Source organism: Wyeomyia smithii, chromosome 2 (assembly GCF_029784165.1).
Source record: "Wyeomyia smithii strain HCP4-BCI-WySm-NY-G18 chromosome 2, ASM2978416v1, whole genome shotgun sequence".
NCBI classification, from domain to species: domain Eukaryota; kingdom Metazoa; phylum Arthropoda; class Insecta; order Diptera; family Culicidae; genus Wyeomyia; species Wyeomyia smithii.
This window is the reverse complement of record NC_073695.1, coordinates 263,751,101-263,770,959: the sequence shown is the minus strand read 5'-3', so window position 1 is coordinate 263,770,959 and position 19,859 is coordinate 263,751,101. Positions and strand designations below refer to the sequence as shown.

Below are 19,859 nucleotides of genomic sequence, written 5' to 3'. Positions count from 1 at the left end.
GAAAGGAGGAAATACAAAATAGTACCGGTCATCTCGTGCCGGATTCACCCGTTATGCTGGTGGCTTTTAGTAGTAAATGGCTACTGCAAAACACTTAAATGGCTGGAATTCTGGACGGACTAACCAAAAAACAACAATATAATCGGCAACTGGCACCTTTTTGTGCCTCAAAATTTTGGTACAGAAGCGGCTAATTGAATTTTCTGTTTTACCAAATGCTGCTGCTAGTGGAAAAAACCTTGCAAAAATGCATGTTTGTGTTGGTGTTAATATTACGACAGCGGCCGGCGCAGCTTTCAAGAAACATTTGTCTCTACCATTCCATCATCTATGTAGCCCCTCCTTCTTTCAAATTATCTGACGAAGCCTTGGTATAAAACGTATTGTTCGAACATTTCACCCCATCAGTTTCATTATTAAACCGTACCGGATACATACGGACGCTCGGTGTTAGCAGCTAAAAGGAGGAAAAACAAAATAGTACCGGTCATCTCGTGCCGGTTTCACCCGTGATGCTGGTGGCTGTTAGTAATAAATAGCTACTGCAAAATACTAAAATGGCTGGAACTCTGGACGGACTACCAGTAAACGAGAATAATCGGCAACTGGTACCTTTTGGTGCCTCGCAGTTTTATAATAGATGCGGTCAGTTGAATTTTCTGTTTTACAAAATGCTGCTGCTAGCGGAAAAAACCTTGCAAAAATGCATGTTTGTGTTGATGTTAATTTCACGACAGCGCTAGGTGTTAGCAGCTGAAAGGAGGAAAGACAAAATAGTACCGGTCATCTCGTGCCGGTTTCACCCGTTATGCTGGTGGCTGTTAGTAATAAATGGCTACTGCAAAATACTAAAATGGCTGGAATTCTGGACGGACTAATCAGTAAACGAGAATAATCGGCAATTGGTACCTTTTGGTGCCTCGAAATTTTGTTACAGAAGTTTTGTAAAAGAAGCGTTGCAATTCCCTCTACTATTTGCTTCAATGGAATATATTTTTTTTTATAAGAATACGGTAGTCAACGTCATGCGGTCGTGTCATGAATACCATCCTCCTACTTTTTGTATCATCTGGAAGAGCCGTATTTTCTAAGCAAACCGTGATTTTCAGAAATTTACTATCGTTGTCATTTAATTTTAACATCACGAATTAAAACTGCTCGAAAGCGATTTAGAGCGATTTTTATTCTTGATTTAAAAATCGAAGGACAATGATATGAAAATTTAAAAAATCACGTTTTGCTCAGAAAATTACATTTTTCAGCTGATATATGAACGTCAGCAATCCGTGAGTAGCTGAACAACCCAATTCAGCTGCCCGCTTCGAGTCAGACGCTGTCGTGAGCCGCCTCTAACCTGGGTAACAGATGCTCAGATGGGTTTTCCTTCGAGAATGTCAGGTGCGCCTCACCCTTCCATGTGCATTTTTTATACTTTTTTACCTTCCCATCATTTTGCTGGTTAATGATTGTTCGCTTCAGGTTCTATTTTTTGGAAATTCCCATCACTGCTCAGATTTAAATCTTTGAATTATACTTTCTGCTGTTTCAGTAAAATAATTTTGACATAGATCTATATCTAGCTTAAAACGACTATTTTTTTAGTTAACTTCTTGTTACGCGGAATTTCATAATTCCTAGCGCTAGATTGATGTATAAACATTTTTTAAAGATTCATGATCGAAAATTTTTTTTCTTTGACGTCTGGAGTAGAAGCAAGCAAAAGGTTGACCAGCTGCCCTCCATTCCTAAAGGGACTCTTATGGCTCAAGCTTGTCAATTACGAAAAAGTTTTTAATTAACGAAATAAGATAAATTTCGCTATTTAATGGATGTTTTGATCACAGTGAAGGCCCGATTCCGAATAAGGGTTCGGAGTCAATTCACAAGAAAAAAGCTTACCCAACCAAAACAACATACAAAGAAACTGTGTGCAGTGTCCTAGTGTGATGATTTCGATTTTTATTGCCAGAGACAGTTTCGTTTTCGAGGCACGTCCTGCTCCCGCGTTCAGTTCGCGAACGTCGGAATGCTGTCAGGGTATTGAGACAATAATACTCTTTCCGCCTTTTCATTAGCATAAAATTTAACGTGATTCTCGTTTGCACTCGCAGTAAAATGACTACCATCGCAAACTTAAACGACCGGCACCGACGTTCTGTTGCTGGGAATTGATTGCATAAAAAATTACTTCTTTTCCAACTGAAGCTTTTTTCGGCGGAATAGGAAAACGCCGAAGACGTGCTTGTTTTTTTTTGCTTTCTTCACTTACTCCGGAGCTGACAGTGGACGGTATGCTTTTGGTTGTTGATACCGAAAAAGTCGAGCGCCATCAGTCGTGATGAACAAGATAAGTAAACTAATTCAGTTACGATCAATCAAATTAGCAAATTTTTTGCTCGAAAAAATTACAAAACATTGCTGAAAAGACTTGCTGTTTTACGAGGGGAGCTCTCGATTGTTCACTTAACAATCGAGAATTCCATGGGGAGACATTCTCAAGTTTTTAAAATACGATAGCAAAACGTACAAAAAAATGACTTACAGTTTTCGGTTGTTTCTGTTGTCGTTACTTTTCCGAAGGGATTAGACATGTTTGCCACTGTGTAATTCCTTCCACGTCGGATGACAAAGCGAATATTTTCTCGAAGTATAGTTTGCCCGGTATTAACATGAGCTTGCGGCTGCAACATGGCGACTTGGTTTACCATGCAGTCTGTACAAGTACTGTTCATATTTTACGTAATAAAATTGCAGATCAGATTCGTTCTTCTATGTATAGTGCTGCTTGAAATATCAAGTTTAAAATGCACTTAACTCTCTAATTTGAATGCTACTTTAGTTGCCACGCAGGATTGCAAAATTTTTATTACCTGTGATCAACCATTTTTTGAACTGAGCGTTGACAAAATAACGATCCAACAGTGACGAGCACTCCTATTCTTCGAACATTATCCTTTAGAACATTTATAATTTAATTGTGATACGTCTTAAATTTTTGAAATTTTACCATTTTTGATATTTTTAATATTTGACATATGAAAATTTTTGGCATATTTGACATCACTTATTTCAAAAGTTTGACTTTTTTGCCATTCCTGACATTCCTGACGCTTCTGTAACTTGGACATTTCTGACATTTTAGTTTTTTGGTTTATAATCGTCTTTTTTAATCACTGTAAGATTTATTCAAATCAAATTTTTATTTCGAATGCATAGAAAATCTAAAAAACTTTCGATCAACCTAAGTTAAAAGCACAACATTTTCTATTCTCTACCATAAAAATCGATTCCACAACGGTTAGACAGTATTGCCAAAATCAATTTGCGCAAAAAAAATCCTCCCTCATTTTAGTTACCAAACACGAGTGCGACAATGGCAAGCCATTTGCATAAATTTAGTTTAATTATGCATTACGAAATTATACGCTATTTGTCAAATGCGGATTCCCCGTTCAGTACGGCGGCGGTGGAGCTTTCTGCTCCTTAGAATTTCTCTCCGTTACTTCTGCGTTCGTGTGCGAGAGAGCAGCGTACACTTTTCCAACTGAGGCTCTTTCAGCCCTCATTTACGACGACGACGACAACGACAACAACGAAGGGATGCAGCCCCGTGTGCGCAGGCTCCCTCCTAATTTTTGACAGCTGGTGCTGTTGGCTGTGTACTAATACCAGCGCACCAATTTATGAGTTGGAGCGCTTTGTACGGTGAGGAAAAACTGGAAACGTCATTCGATTTTCGCGACCAGAGTGGAGAAAGTGTACGTACCCATTCGTCGTTTCGCGTAGACGAAATCGGAAAATTTTCTTGTTAGCTGGAGGAAAATTGTGCTTAGATTGTGTCGAAGAAGAAGAGCTAGTTGTGGTGATTTAGAAGCGAACGATTAATTGAGAATTAGTTGTTGGAAAATGGTTAGATCGGGTTCCAATGGATATTGTGCTAGGGCTGAGTGCGTATGTGGGGCATCCAGGCTAGGATTCAAGGCCTTTGAAAACTCGAAGGACGTCGGTGAGCTCTGCTACGTGCGGCAGAGGCAGATCCGAGCAGACAGCAGCCTCTCGAGGGCGTAAATAGAGCGATTCTTGGGATTACTTTTTTCTTTATCTGGCGATGGTCTGATAGTGGAGAGATAGTCCTGTGGGGTGGAAAATAGGTCGACTATCTGCCGTGTTTTTGCTTATCGACTGGGTCTAATGTGAAATTCTTTTCTTTTTCTCACCTTGTAAGGTCAAACGCAATTTGAATCATCAAAAGCGAAGGATTGCCGATTGTCAACAACACAGGAAATATCATCCTACGGCGGACTGGAAATCCTACCAGAGATTGTGCTGATTTCGGAACTCTAGGCGATCAGTGGAGAAATATACTCATCTATTCTAACAGTGCTTATTCAGTGGCTAGGATTAGTGTCTGCTTTAAGTGTTCGAACCAAGTTGTTATTGCTTATCGGAATTATAAATAATCATCGTATTAAAATAGTAAATATCCACAAATTAATCATCCACAACCGTATAAGACAGTCCGGCCGAGAAAAGGGTCAAGGAAACCAGAGTGCAAAGATCGGCAGAATCGGTAGAAGAAAAGTGTCATCCAGTCATTTTCCATCGAAGACTCGCTGTCTCATGGTATTTTCTCACGGAAAGTTAACCATAACCGACCCACCCGCACCGAACCAACGTTCTTTCTGGCCGCACATCGACCCGTTGTCGGAGAATCGAAAAGAAGCGAAGAAGAGCGAACATTCCATACAACCACAATTACTTCCGATAAGGTTGAAGGAATTCCTGTGAGCTAGTGAGCAGGGGCTAGTGATGAGACGAGGGCCCACCAGCAGCAGGGAAACTCACTCGCTCACTGACGACTGCTAGTGCCGAACGGTCTGACCCACCACGTCTTGACGGGAGCAGCGCGCAGTAACGTAAGAAAGCATCGGAATTCAGTGTCACTGTCACTGCGATTATCACTGGCACTGTGTGGGTTGTTGCCGTTGACAAAAGAAAAAGCAAAAACCAACCAAACAAACAATGGGGCAGTGACAGAACAACGAAGATTCACGTGAAGGGTTATTACAGGGAATCAGTGTTTCGAGGAATGAAGGTTGAGAAAAGTTTGGATTGGGAATAATTCAATTCTAGAAAGGGAAGGAAGTGTTTATGTGAGCGCTGTGTTGTTATCAATCGTAGCAGGCTAGTGTTAGTGCGAAGTGTGCCCCCCGGAAAGCGAAGTGAGAATGAGAGTCAAATTTGACCGAAAATTGAGGTGTTGTTCGTAATACTACAATGATGATGATCAGCAGTTGTGAAGAATAATAAGGAGATCGGAAAACAGAAGAGAGAGTGTGGCAAGAAAAGCAGAAGAAGAAAAACGGATAATAAACTACCCCCGTTTAAGGGTGCTGTATAACACGACTACTAGAGCGCAACGACGTCTGAGCCAGTGGTTAAGGAAAGCAACCGTTTCGAGAAGAAGGTTATAACGTTATAACGCGACTGCACGGTGAGCGAAGTTATAAATAAGTGAATCAATAATAATACAAATATCGGAGTGGTATAAGTTGTCAAACATCGGAGCGACCGCCCCGCCATGAGCTAGAGTCCGAGCATGAGTGATGGATTTTCCGCTGATTGAGGATAATAGTTTACCTTTGGGAATACGTTAGCGGAAAAGGTGAGTGTAATGCAAGAAATGTCAAGTTCGATGAATTCCGGATGTTTCCGGAAGAGGAATCGCCTGACATGAGTGCTGTATTCTTTCTTCCTATATGACCTTTCATAGACTCCCACGTAAACTTTAGCAAAAACTAATGCTTTATTGATTCGAAAATCGTTCCAAATATAGTTTTATCGGATTATAGAAACTTGCTGAGAAACGCTATGGGGTTTCAAAGCATTTGTATGGATAGAAATTTAGCTTTTTGGAACACTTTGACTCTCATGACCAGTTTTAAAATTATTTTGTTTTATCAGATTTATTGAACTCTACAAAATGAGAGGACTGCTAGACGGATTTCGAAAACCCAATTTCGGTCGATAGTTAAAATGATCCCTAAACAGGCTTTAAAATAGTTACAGTAGAACGTATTTTGTCTGCGATAGAAGTCTTCTTTCACTTTGGAAATTCACAAGCTTTGCCATCAAAATACCAAGTCATTTTCTTCCGTAAGCGTATTTTAACATTTTTTCTAGAAATAAGAATTGCATTGTTTTGTCAAGATTTTGAAAATTACATATAACATTGGTATTTCATTGATATTTTTCGAAAATAATAAAATAAAACAAAATAAAATCGCTACACGAATGTCATTCCACATCTCTTTAATGTGCGGTCGTTCTACATTTACGGGAGAGAGTCAATTGTTACGCATACTAACGAGTCGAATCAAACGAAAAGCCTCGACTGTTCATTAGCGTGTTTGAGTGTGCTACCCTGACAATGGGGGCTAATAACACAGTCAAAAGTTGTGTCCACATTGAAAAATTGACGGTCCATTACGACATTTTCTCAGCTTTCCAACGAAAACAACAGAATTTAGCTAGCTATCATACTTTTTGCGCTAGACCTCGTTAAGGGCAAACATAACCGAAGACAGAAAAAGTGAATAACTATGCAATAGTTAAATTTTGGCCAGAAGGATTAGAAGGATTTTTTTCATCAAATAGGGTTCTCTATCACCCCTTAAAGGATTTTAAGTGAGCTCCCTAACACCCTGTATTTTTAATGCCAGCATTCCATAACGTTTGTGTGGTTGACGTACCTACTACTGATGCTGCCCGCTACTGCACAAAAGCAGCTTTTTACTAGAGGAAGTGCCGCTGTACTAGCTGCTCCTGCCACTATCGCTGCTGATATCCGCTGTTACTGCTGCTGCTAAGTAAGAATTGTTGTAGTCGCTGTCTAGAACTAATATGAGCAGTTCGGGCTTAAACTGGGTCTAAGATAAGTAATCAATAGAAGAGGAAATATTAAATCTTCCATTAAATATTTAATTTATCCCTAAAAGGACAATGTGCTGTTTAATTCTATATCAGATATGATGATGATCGCATCATTGCGTTATTACTGACAGTGCGAATAAGGTATTCCTTCTGATAACACAGTGGAAAACCACAGCTGTTACTGCTATCCGCAGCCACTGCTGCTTACTGAATTACTAGGTCTATAATTCTGTTGACCGTGCTTGGGAAAGCATTCATATAACGACCAATCAGAGGTCAATTTTAACGTGTTAACAAGGCTTGACAATTTTCAATGGTACAATAGTTCGAATATTCAAAATATAATTTTCTGTACTTCGTAGGATGCATAGAAGATCTTCAAATCGATTGCTGCAAGAAGAAAGGAAATCTAACCAATTTGTAAACATGTAAAATTGGAAATATTTTCACTTTCTCCGTTTTTAGATTTTTATTGACATTGAGAAGGAAATATATTGTTGGCATTTTTTGTTGGCATTTTCCTTGGCTAACAATTTTCACTCTCTCGCACTTCCTACGGATTACTTAAAAATACAGCCTGTCACGCTGTGGGGCTCAGGTGCTTGTGCTATCATACCTTATGCCGTCCAATGTCATATTTCATTAATTATATTCTGTCGTCAATCTTAATAGAAAAGCATTATCTGTCATAGTAACTTTTAAGCCGGTTATTATAAACTTTTTCTGAACGATACCCATTTTTGCTTACGGTTGTCAACTCACTTGGAAATTCTACCATTTCATGAGGCCCTTCATATGTTCTAGAGCTTTTGACCTGATCCCGTCGCGATTTTGCTAAGATTCAATCACCCCACATAGACTGCCAGTCATTTGCTTTACTGGTGTAGTCGATTTCTTCCTTTCAGTTTAAAGACTTTCTAACTTCCAGAGAGTCGATGTGAAGAGTCATGTGAGAGTGATGTGAAAAAAAAAACTGTAACAACACCAGATCTCGATGGTCCATGCATTTCTGAAACATGTGACATTAATTTTTTGACGTAGAACTACATTTTTCTTTAGCCTACCACATGGGGGTGTATATTGAAAATCTATTAACGGAAAGGGGACAAAATTTGTCCCAATTTAATTGCTTATAAGTTTTCTTCATTCTTGCAGTTATCGGTTTGAAAATAGACGCGTCCGCCCAAAAGCAGCAAAATGTCGTTTGATTATGCGAACTATAGTACTATTGAAAATTCTTAAAAAAAAGTCCTCTGATTGGTCGCTCGCCGGCTCTTCCTAAAAAGGTCGACAGAATAGTTTATCTAGTTATACGTAGTGTAACGGATTGCGGCAGTAGCAGCAGCGGGTTGAGCTAATTGCTTTCGGTTTAAACAAACCACTTCCCGGTAGGTCATATATCTCAGCAGCAGCGCGTAAGCAGCAAATGTTTCGATTCGTCGGCTGAGGACTTCGGCTTTATTTCCTGCGATGATGCTTTGGTAGAATGATTAGCGTATTTTTTCGCAATGGTAAATTAGTGAAAAGTTAAGCTTTCTGCTGCTTGCTAGCTCACTATAAATAGAGAAAGCATGAAAATGAATCACTTATTTTGCTTTGGCGACCTAGCTTCACAAAAAGAGCGTTGCAATGTGTACTTCTGGGTGGTTAGACCGCGTTGCAAACAGTAATGGTAACAGTTGTTATGACATCATTTCCAAATGCCTACATTGTCTGTACCACTGACTGGATTTGATTCACCAATATCTTGATCGACAGCTAAAACACTGCCCAAGATTTTGCTGTAATTATTGGAATATTACCGCTTGACTCGCTTCCCGCTTCGCTTCGGCCCAATAAAACTATTCCAGGGAATCATAAGTAGAAATGTTTGGCAGAACGAACAAAGTTCGTTATATAGTAGAGCAGTAAGCGTGTAAAAAGGAGGGTAAAAATCACTACACGCAAGCATGGATAAATAAGAAGCATACCACTTCTCAATAGCGGTATTGATAATAACAGAGTGCAACGAAAATTGGATTTTTTTCTGCCTTGGTTTTTATATATATTTTTTGAGTATATTGGGATGCAAAACCAAATTTCCCCGAGTTCGAACATATTTCAACTTAAGGGGCAACAATGGCGCCATTTTGAATTTTTGGGAAATCGGACATTTACGATGTTTTTTCGACGCCATTTAGTATTGAAGCCAAATATCAAAATTGTAAGAGTTCGTCCAGATATTAGCATCTACTTACCCATCTTTTAAAAAAAATAGATCCTAAATCGGACAAAAACTGAGCTTAAAACCCCTTCCCCGCAAAAAGGGGAGGATCATATGGAGAAATTGTTATTGTATCTTTGAGTATCTCTTACACTCTTGATATTACATTAAACAGATTCCAAATAAGCTAATCTAACGTCTAGATAAACCTATTTTAGTATTGTAGGGGAATTGGGGCAAAATTATCATGTTGATCAGACACCTACCAATCGATTTCTGAGATATTTTACTCAATATAAGATATAATTTGACTACAACTTATAGATATTAGCGCATTACATGCTCTACATATTCCATATTATTTTACTTTTTGAAATATACTAAAACCATGCCAAAACCGGTTTCGTTGAATCACCGTTCGAGCTCAGTTTCTTAAGATCTTCTTAAGATCCTAAGTTTCTTCTAAAAGTTGGGTAAAAAGATGCTGATATGTGGACAAACTCTAAGAATTTTGATATTTGGCTTCAAAACAAAATGGCGTCGAAAAAACATCGAAAATTCCAGCTTTCTCGAAAATTCAAAATGGCGCCATTGTTGCCCCTTAAGTTGAAATATGTTAAAACTCAGGGAAATTTATTTTCGCTTCAATCTTTATCAAAAAAAAAACATGGAAACCAAGGCAAAAAAATTGTTGCACTGTGTAATAGAAGTGGTGAATACAGCAGACACGATTATGATCGCAGAAGCAGTCTGTTGTTTTGTCAAAATTGAAAATTTGAGGCGAGGGGAGCAGGTTGTTCAGTGTCACGTAATTCTGGGGAGGGTAGTTGTATTTATCGTAGGAGTCATATAAAATAGAGGGAAGTGGGTCTGAATTCTAGATTTTGAGTGTTGCGTAATTTGTGTACGATGTCATTAGTTGTACTAGTATTACTGGAAGTGTTTATAAAACTGTCAAGCCTACTGCAAGTTGTCTAAAGTTCTAATGAATATCTAGCAAATATAAATAAATCATGAGAATACTTTATTCTTTGAGAAAGGTTTGAGCAAACAGACGAGAAACAGGTGTTGAAAATGATGCACAAATTCTGGTTTTGGTACAGTTTTATTTGAAAATATCAAAAATAATTAAATCTCATAGGATTAGACACGTACAACTTTCTATGCTCCTCGATAGCGCATCAAAGAATTTTTGTAAGATGTCAGTAATGTTTGTTGTCTAAAAAATAAAACATTTTTACTAGCTTAAAACATGATATTAAAAACAGTTCATTTGTGTTTAGCCAATTCGTGAAGAATATAAATTGGTCAAGTTGAGCAATTCAGTTCATATCATGTTAAAATCTGAAAGTTATGTAAGCAAAGTAAAGAATTATTCATCTGAGGTGAATTCGATACTTATTCAGGCTTCAACTGTTGAAATCTTAGTCAAATCTTGATCAATTATTGTTGATTATTGTTTATGGTTTTATTTTTTATAGACTGGTAAGTTTATGTTTTTCTTCTAATTTCCAAACCATTAGTAAGGTTTTGGCCCCCATTATATAAGACGACGCGAGAAACTAGCCTCGCCCGCAGTCCCTGCACATACGAAGGCCTCCATGTAGTGTCCAAAATTGATACATAAAACGGATCTTGTTGAAAAACGCCTCCAAAGTTACCGCTTTCAAAATTGAAGAAAAACAGTTTTTCTGGACATTTTGGAATACATAAAATCCTTCTAAAACTGTTATGGTATGTTTGCATACAATTGATAGCTGATTATATTAGCTTCCTAAAACCGAAAGAGCATTGATTTTAACCCTGCAGAGTCTGCCGCACGCCACGCAGAAAATATTGGGAATTTTCCTAATTTTGTCCTTCAAAAACATCAAATGTAAGCACGTGTAAGCACAGCTCCTGATAGTGTGCCTTAGAGCCCCATTTGTGGTCCTCAAGAATCAATGTTGAAAGTTTGCGGAAAATTTGCGTTTTTGTAGAAAAAGATGATTAAAAGTTTTTTATGTTTTTGTATATTTTTAATTTTTGGGTGATTTATCAACGAAATTCTTCGTATATCCCACCAATTTGGTCCAGAGCACATTGAGAATGCGTAATACATATACACTGACGAGGTTTTTTATTGTTTCGAAAAAAATATCTGAGTTATGCCTCAATCCACGTGGTTTATGGACAGCCCCTTGTCACTTTGCTTATGAAAAAATCATCTAGACTAGAAAACTAACAATTTGATAAAAAAAAAAAAATTTTGGCCGTAAATCTTAATTTTCCGACCATTGTGCACTGTCGAGGCGAGTAAATTGTTGTAATAAGGAACGCGAGTGTAACCTGGCTAGTGACAGCAAGGTGACAGACGAGCTACTTATCCAAAATCTTGCCGACTCGCCATCTGCAATACCAAAATTGGTCAGTCGAGTAACTCGCCCTTCGCCCCGTCGGGGCCTTTGTCAAATCTCCCCTATCCTCGCGTGAGCAATCCACAGCAGATTTTTTATACTCTTTTCTTTCCCGCTAAACTTTTGTGTATTTTTTGAATGACCCCGAATGCTCTTGGTCAAAACAGATGTGGTCAGTTTTTGTGTTGTTTTTCCATTTTGCGTCACGGACAATTGGATTAATTCTGCTTGAGTTTTACTTATTCAAAAAAAACTTCCAAGTTTTGCTGTTCAAAACACATTGGTTTTGCAAACATAAAAAGCGATTCACAGATTTTGGGCGAATTTACAAACATAAAACTTAGTACAGGGCCGGATTTAGGTGCCGGGGGGCCGGGGCAAATATTTTCGTGGGGCCCTTTTTTTAAAAAGTTGGGAAGATTTAGAAAATTTTCAACTTTGAAATGGTTTAACGCTCTACGAAAGTGACGAGCAAAAAAAGACTTTCACACTGTCTTCACATCTGGCCCAGCACTAGGGAGGGGGTTCTTTTGTTGAAAAGTCCGGGGCATTTGCTCCCTTTGCCTCCCCCCCCCCCTAAAATCCGGGCCTGGCTCAAACTGTAAAAAATGAAACGTTATAACACTTTTTACAAGTCAAAAATAAAATTTTTGATTTTCCTCTGGCCGACCTTATCGAATTGGAATCAAGAAAAGTTTCGGTAAATGATCGGTTGGAAATCTTGTCAACATATACAGAGAGGTTTGTTACTCCTCAATTCAAGCTTGATTAACTTCTTCTGTCCTACCATCTAACCGTGAGAAGTTGGGTGGGTTCTGTAATACAATTTATTTAAATTCCAACACAAGCTTCCGAAGTCTGACATTTGTTTTTTCACGATTCCATCAGCTTTTCATTGAATGTTGCACACGGGCTACCTCTGAAGAATTTATAAAGGTTTCATGGCCGAGAATGGCGAGTGATCAATTATGGTTATTGTCGCATTTTAGCAATAAATTAGGTAACCTACATTGTTCTCATGCGTTTTAGTATTTATGCTGGTTTTTGTTGGCTCTCTGTATTATAGCTTTCATAGGTGTATGTATGAAGATTTAACAGATTATGGATTCAGTAGGTGACTTTATATACATGCCACGTTGTATGTACATATACCTACCCGTCAGCAGTCGCCAGCTGACAGGTACATGTACAAATCGCCCAAAGACTATTCGCGTGTCATTTTGGAGTAATCGTACGTATAGCTATTCTTTGTGAAATTGTATCATTTAGCGAGGGACATTATTCAGCTGATGGCAGGGTTTGTGTGACGATAAAGCCTGACTAAAGGCTCTACGAACGCCGCATTCACGAAATCATGATTTATGAGTGAATAACTTATTTTACCCTAGTGAATAATGTTGATGCTTTCTCGACTAGCTTCAGTTTACCACGTAGTGGACTAGCTCAAGTGTGTTAAAGTTGATGCTTTGACTTTCTGAATTAAAGTTTATAGTTTACATTTTCGTTTATAATCTTGGCATATTACCAACTTGCCTGTTTAAGGTAAACATTATTTACCTTTGACAGCTACAATACTAAATCCATGTCACCAGCTGATGATGTTGACCGTCCACATCTACCTTCATCCTGATGTTTTCCTCTCAAAGCCCCCACACCACTTGATTTACTTACTCACTGCAACGTTCATTTTGCTGAACCCGTAAACAGTTGAATTAACACATCACACCTAATTTCCGATCGAATTAAAATTTCCCATTCATCGCTTCAAACTGCACCCGACTGCATGCGGTTTGAAAAGAGCGCCCACACGGACGGAAAAGGGCAACGGTCTGAATTTAAAATTATTACTGCGCTCACACGTCGTTCGGTGTTGGTAGTAAATGGTTTTCTATGACTCTGGAATGCCCACAAAAAAAAAACCGAACCCAAACTTCAACCCACCTGCCAGCCGAGTAGTCAACACAGCCTGGCGGTAGTATCGATTTCGACAAACAGCAGCTTGTCGATACAAAACACGCAACCTTGGTATCCCTGTTTGACAGTGGTCGGATGTTGCCTGCCTCTTTTGATTGTACTACTTCTCTCTGTCTCTCGCTCTTACACGTACACGGGCTTGCCTGGCTGGTTGTTCTACATCAGCCTAGCAACTGTCCTCCGTGTGATTCACAGTGGACTGGGCGGAATAATCTTGCAGGACATGATGTATCTATTAAAGAACAGTATAAGAGCCTCAACTGCAAGAGGGAGAGCAATAGTTGGACGATGGCAACACTGCTGGTCCAGCCAATGATTGAGCATATGCGAAGCACGGATAATTTGTGATACCACGTAAGTCCTACTAGTGAGGTCAATGATGGCGCGTCTGACGGAAAACCGCCCGATTGTGGTCCCTAGAAAGAACGGACTTGCGTGCTATGTTATTGGTCCCGGATCGAGGATTGGCTTCTGCCATTTCAAACAGCTGGAGAGGCACGGAACGGGTGATTTGTTCTACATCTAGTCCCGCTGTTGCTATGATTCTGGTAAACCCAAGCGGCATGACAACATGACCGCACATACAACCGGACCGTCCTTTCAATGCAGAGGAGGACATTCCAAGCTGTACATGAAGACAGTCTGTTCGTTGTATGTTAGATTGGGAGGCATGTTTGCCCGACATACGGGCAACTTATTTTTTGCCGTATACGGTGACCGTGATCCGATCGTACAGGCGCACCCCCTTTGGGGGAATGTTGCCGAATTTGATGTTGAATAACTTTAATTAAATTTTAAATGCCACAGCACAGCACATGGCTATGAATCACTGCGGAAGTGGCGCTGCTCGCATACGAGGACCACTCGCCGGGTGAAATTAATTGTACTCCACTCGGGGAAATGAAACCCGGCTCCCAGTCCCACCGTACATAACATAGATTGTGTAAAAGCGCATAGTTAGTCGCGAACGAGTGAACAAACGAGTCATCGCTGGCTGGCTCAGGAAATTAGGTCGCTCCAAATGATAATGTCAACGCTAAATGGTGACGCCAAGGGCAGGAGAACTTTTTTTTAATTCTGCACATGGTGCGCGTGCCTTTTCGGAGCAGGGTCACGACATTTGTCGACTTCGCTTTTACCATTTTTTAAAAAGAATCGATACATGGCCTCAAGCAATCATATCCGAAAATACATGAAATGATCATGGAGACGCTTGGTTAATATCTTGTTTTTTTTTTTTTTTTGGATCTCCTTTGTCGACACTTTAAATAGTTACAGTGCAAAAAAGCCCACCGGAAGTGCATTACACCTTCACACAATTGCACTTTCTAGAGCCCCTTCTCGTTTTCACGGAACAATTCTTTTGCGGGTTCGCCGGTAGCAATGTCCTTCAATAGTGGCATTCACTCACAACCTTACACATAAGTTGTTTATTTTATGGCGGGTAATTATCATCCAGCTGGGAAATAGGGTACTTGTTTTCGCCCACTCGGATGCGCTTGGGAAAATGCGTTCACAATGTGCCCGTGCGAAACACAGGGAAGCGGGAACAAAGGGGCGCCCGTTGGCGTCCGGGAAGATTTATTTTGAGCCTAGCAGCAGGCCATTACGAACGGTTAACCGATTGCACCCCATCCATCGTTCACACGTCGGATTGAGAGAGCTTGTTGAGCGCCATTGCATCCGTGGGGGCAGCAAACACGGAATGCCGGCCGGATTTCGTTACTGGTAATGAGCAACGTAAATTCGAATTTATCACGGCATCGGATTATCGGTGTGTTGCTGTGTTCTCCGAGGGCTGTAGATCAAGTTTCAGAGCGACGGTTCGGAACGAACATCGCACTCTATTTCGCTGGAATTATGATTTATTAGTTCTCTCTTTCACGGGTTGCCTGAGGGGCGATATATTTTGTTTATTCTTCAAAAAGGTCTCTAGATGATTCGGCTTTCGATTGGAATTAATGTGCTCTGTACAGAGCTTTGATTACCCGGACAGTAAAAGATCCCTCTACAAATTATTTAATGACTAACAATTGGTCGATGATTTGGAATTTATGCGGGGGTTTTTACGTTCGCAAATGAAATTAACTCTGTATTTAACTTTTGTGGTTTGTTGAAGTTTATCACGGAAAACTTATTACAAGTAAACGTTCTATGCCGTATTACCATTGTAAAAGCGACATTTTTTCACCGTATCTCATAATATTAGGTAAGTGAATAATACCATTGCTGTATCACAAAAAATAAACATTAGAATTATCAACAGAAAACACGAAACTATTCAAGAAAAGTCGGTTGAACTGGAAAATTACATTTGACAAATGAAAAACTACGGATACTAGTATTAAACAGTTTGATAATAAATAGGATAATAACAACTACAAAAGTAAAACAACAGTAAAACGACGAATATTAGGCATAAAAATCCGCTCTACAATGATGACTCTCATATATCATAAAAAGTAAGTGAATCATTTAAATAATATTCGATTTCACATTTCAAATAATTTATTAAAAAAAAAAAACAAATAAATGAATGTTATTTTCGTTTTTCGAGTCTAGAAAAAAGTTAAGTTTATTGGCAGTAAATGTAGCGATGAATTAGGAAACGAAATAACGAAATTGCGAAATGTATACTTAACTCAGCCTGACTGATTGCACATACCAATGCAATGGTTACTGCTTCGTGAATGATCTTTGCACAATGAGTCAACTGAATAGGGCTAGAAGACCATTCTCATTGTACGATCAAAAACCGACGCCGTCGACGTCGTTGCAATCAGGCGGGCAAGGATGTTAGTATGACCTTTACTGATTGAAGACCTCTGCATTTTCATAAAGGTCACAATAACGAATTTTTTGTGAGTAGGTAGGATTAGGATTCATTCTGATATAAGATGCGATAATACATATAATTCCTGGTGCGTGGTTAATATCAAGAGCATTTCCACAAAAAAACAGGCAATCAATATAATCGACCATTTTTTATTTAGCTGAATCTTTGCATAGACGTTTCTATAGGCAAAAAATGCCATTTTGTGCTATTGGTTTAATTTTTCGGATCACGATTAATTTTTGAGAAAACAAATACTATTTTGAGAAGGTATTGATGAGTACAAATATTTTTAGGGCCAAAACGGTTTGTTTGATCGGTGTGACGTCTTCGGCAAAGTTGTAGATAAGAAGTTTGTCATTGTTATCTACAGCTCTGCCGAAGACACTATGCAAATCACTCTAACCGTTTCGAGTGTAAAAATATTTTAAATTTTCAATAGAGCATTCTAAGGGGAATTAAAAATATTTTAACAGTCATAACGGTTTGTTTGATTGGCATAGCCTTTTTGATGAAGTTGTAGTTAATAGTTTTGCCCTTCAAGAAAAAAAAAAAATTGTAGCCTTCGAAAAATAAATATGTATTTTTTCAAAATATCATAACTCTTTTTTTCTTGATTTCTCCATGATCGGACCGGTTGCATTGTTTAGGTAATCTTTTGTACTTATTATTAAAAAAACTAGTTTTTGAAAAAATGAGCTTTTTTGTGTAATTAATTTCGATTTTTTTACCCTGTTTTCAAAAAAAGAGTAATTTTTTTAAAGTGTATATATTTTCGGAAAGAAAAAAATAATAACCAACAACTTTGTCGAAGACGTCGCTCCGATCAAACAAACCGTTTTGGCCCTAAAAATATTTGTAACTATCAGTATCTTCCCAAAATAGCATTTTTCAAAAGCTTCTCCAAAAAATTCCAAAAAATCAAGCAATAGTACAAAATGGCATCTTTTGCCTAAAGAAATGTCTATGCAAAGTTTCAGCCAAATCAAAAATGACAATTTAAAAAAAATATTAAAACTGGGACATTTTTTGTGGAACTGCTCTCAATGGAACACAAAGTTGTTTGACTACCCGATTTGAGACTGATTTAAACCAACAGACAGTAAAATTCTATTTGAGCCTCAAACAGATGTGTGTGTGCGTGATATATCTTATTGAGATCTCGAATAGTATATTGAGGCCACCCACGAATTTTACTTGTAAGGAACATAAAAGTTATTATATTTTTGAACCGAGTTGAATCAACAAGCCGAGTTGAATTAAAATGCTGTTGGGGCCATGCACAAAAGTGTATGGTTTGTCTAGTAAACATCAATATGTATTTAATTGTACAATTTGAAGCCGGTTTAAATTAATGGGAAAAATGCTGTAAAGATCCGGCATGGTTTGAGTAATAAAGTATACAAATTTCTACATTTTTGCATAGGTAGGTCACATTTGAAGGAACGATGAAAAAATATTATTGGAATCATAAATAAGAGAAGCAAAACGGAACGGTGCACAGTGCGTTGAGTGTATGGTAAAACGCGACAAAAATCAAAACTACATGCTTTCTTCGATTAATCATATTGATGTAATATGGAAAGTTGTTCATTACTTTTAGAGCTACTAATTGAACAAAAGTCTAATAATATTCACTGAATCGCAAAAGTGTCTCAAACGCCAACTTCCTGATTCAAGACCAGAAACCGTTCGTTTTTCATTCGTTCAGTTGTTTATAGTAATGAAAACTGCGGTTTGTATATATTATTCACTTTTGAATAATTGCTAGAATGACTAAAATGCAATTAAAACGAAAATAAAAAGAATTTTTTTTGGAAAATATTTTTTATTATGAATATTTATTCGATCACCAAAAAAATAAATTTTCATACTCAGATGTTTTTTTTTTCTGACAGAGACACAGACAAAGTCACACATCCAATCTTTTGAATGTCAATGCAAGATAATCGGAGAGGTATTTTGATATATATTTTTATAATGTGTAACTGAACTTTGAACGCCTTTTTTAACACAAAATACGCTCTTCGATAACACGTTTGTATTCGTACGTATCACAATCGTATCACACTGTTTGTACAAGATCTCAGAGCTATGCCCTCAAACATCTTTCGCTGACTTACTCTTTCAGTTCCCTGTTTAGTTACCTTACCTTACCAAACAGTCCCAAGTCGTGGTGTGGCCTTTGCTGTACGTAAGAGTCGTCTCCATTCCACTCGGTCCATGGCTGCAGTTCGCCAGTTCTGCAGTCTGCGTAGGGTCCGCAGGTCGTCTTCCACCTGATCGATCCACCTTGCCCGCTGTGCACCTCTCCGTCTCGTCCCTGACGGATTGGTTTCAAGAACCATCTTAACCGGGCTGTCGTCTGACATCCTTACAACATGCCCAGCCCACCGCAACCTGCCTATCTTAGCGGTGTGAACGATAGATGGCTCCCCAAGCAGCTCCTGCAGTTCGTGGTTCATTCGCTTTCTCCACACTCCGTTTTCCATCTGCAGTTCACCGAAAATGGTACGCAGTACCTTCCGCTCGAACACCGCAAGGGCGCGTTGGTCCTCCACAAGCATAGTCCATGTCTCATGCCCGTCTGATCAGCGTCTTGTAGATGGTTAACTTGGTGCGGCGACGAATTCTACTCGAATTAAGTCCCTCCAGTATTTTTGACGCAGTAACCATTTTTTGCCTTTGTAAACGCGACATCAATAGACAAACCCGTATGAAATTTGGCTAATACGCATGCGTTGTGAAATATATCAAGGATTAGGGGTGGGTGAAACGGCTCTTTTGCAAGAGCGGCTCTGAACCGACTCATAGTTCACAATGATTCACGAGCGTTGACAGTTCGTGTTGTCTCGGTAAACTTCGGGTTCGTGCGAACCAAACAGTTCTGGTGCGCCCAAAGAACCGTGGTTCTTTTTCGTGAGCCGTTCGTTCTTTCGCTCTTTCCTAAGAACCGGTTCATATGAACGGCTCGTGAGCCGTTCGCCCATCCCTAGCGAGGATGAAAAGAACGACGAGACAAGTTTGCACCTCGAACTGAATATAAATTACCATACCACAAGACCGTCTCGAAAGTTTGACATATATTGTATACAATCATTACTAACTGATTGGTGTACATTGGGTTGGCAATGGAAATTGACTTTGACAGTTTTATCACATACTTAGACATACGTAACCAGGGTTGATATTTGTTGACACTCTTGAGTGAAAGTGAAAAAAAGCATACATAAACGTTATTTTTTTACAATCCTTTCAGAGTTCTCCCTTCCCGCTTTTTGCATGGAAGTGAACTGTCAAAACACCTCATTATATTTCATGCGATGGAAGCAAGACAACAAAATCAGTTTATCAGTTAACGAAGATTGTCAAGGCATCGGTCAGCGTCAGTGAAAAAGTGTTTCGGTGAGGTTCATTTTGGTTGAGTGGACTGTTTGTTTTTCTTTTTCGCTTTGAAATGAAGATCATTTGGTTGGATTTGTCGTCAAATTTTATTCCGTAACCGTGAACGATGCGCGCG

At 38.9% G+C, this 19,859-nt stretch overlaps 1 protein-coding gene across 9 annotated transcripts in view; it reads left to right on the top strand.

Annotated features, from left to right (window-relative positions):
- Positions 1 to 19,859, top strand: part of LOC129724144 (uncharacterized) — a 292,991-nt gene that overhangs the window by 48,792 nt on the left and 224,340 nt on the right. For 8 of the 9 annotated variants that reach the window (XM_055678798.1, XM_055678799.1, XM_055678801.1 and 5 more), the window contains exon 2: positions 4,226 to 5,665. The gene's annotated coding sequence lies outside the window, so the exon portion shown is untranslated. Of the gene's footprint in view, positions 1 to 3,729; positions 4,152 to 4,225; positions 5,666 to 19,859 lie in introns of those variants that run through there. The other variant, XM_055678796.1, reaches the window with a different exon arrangement.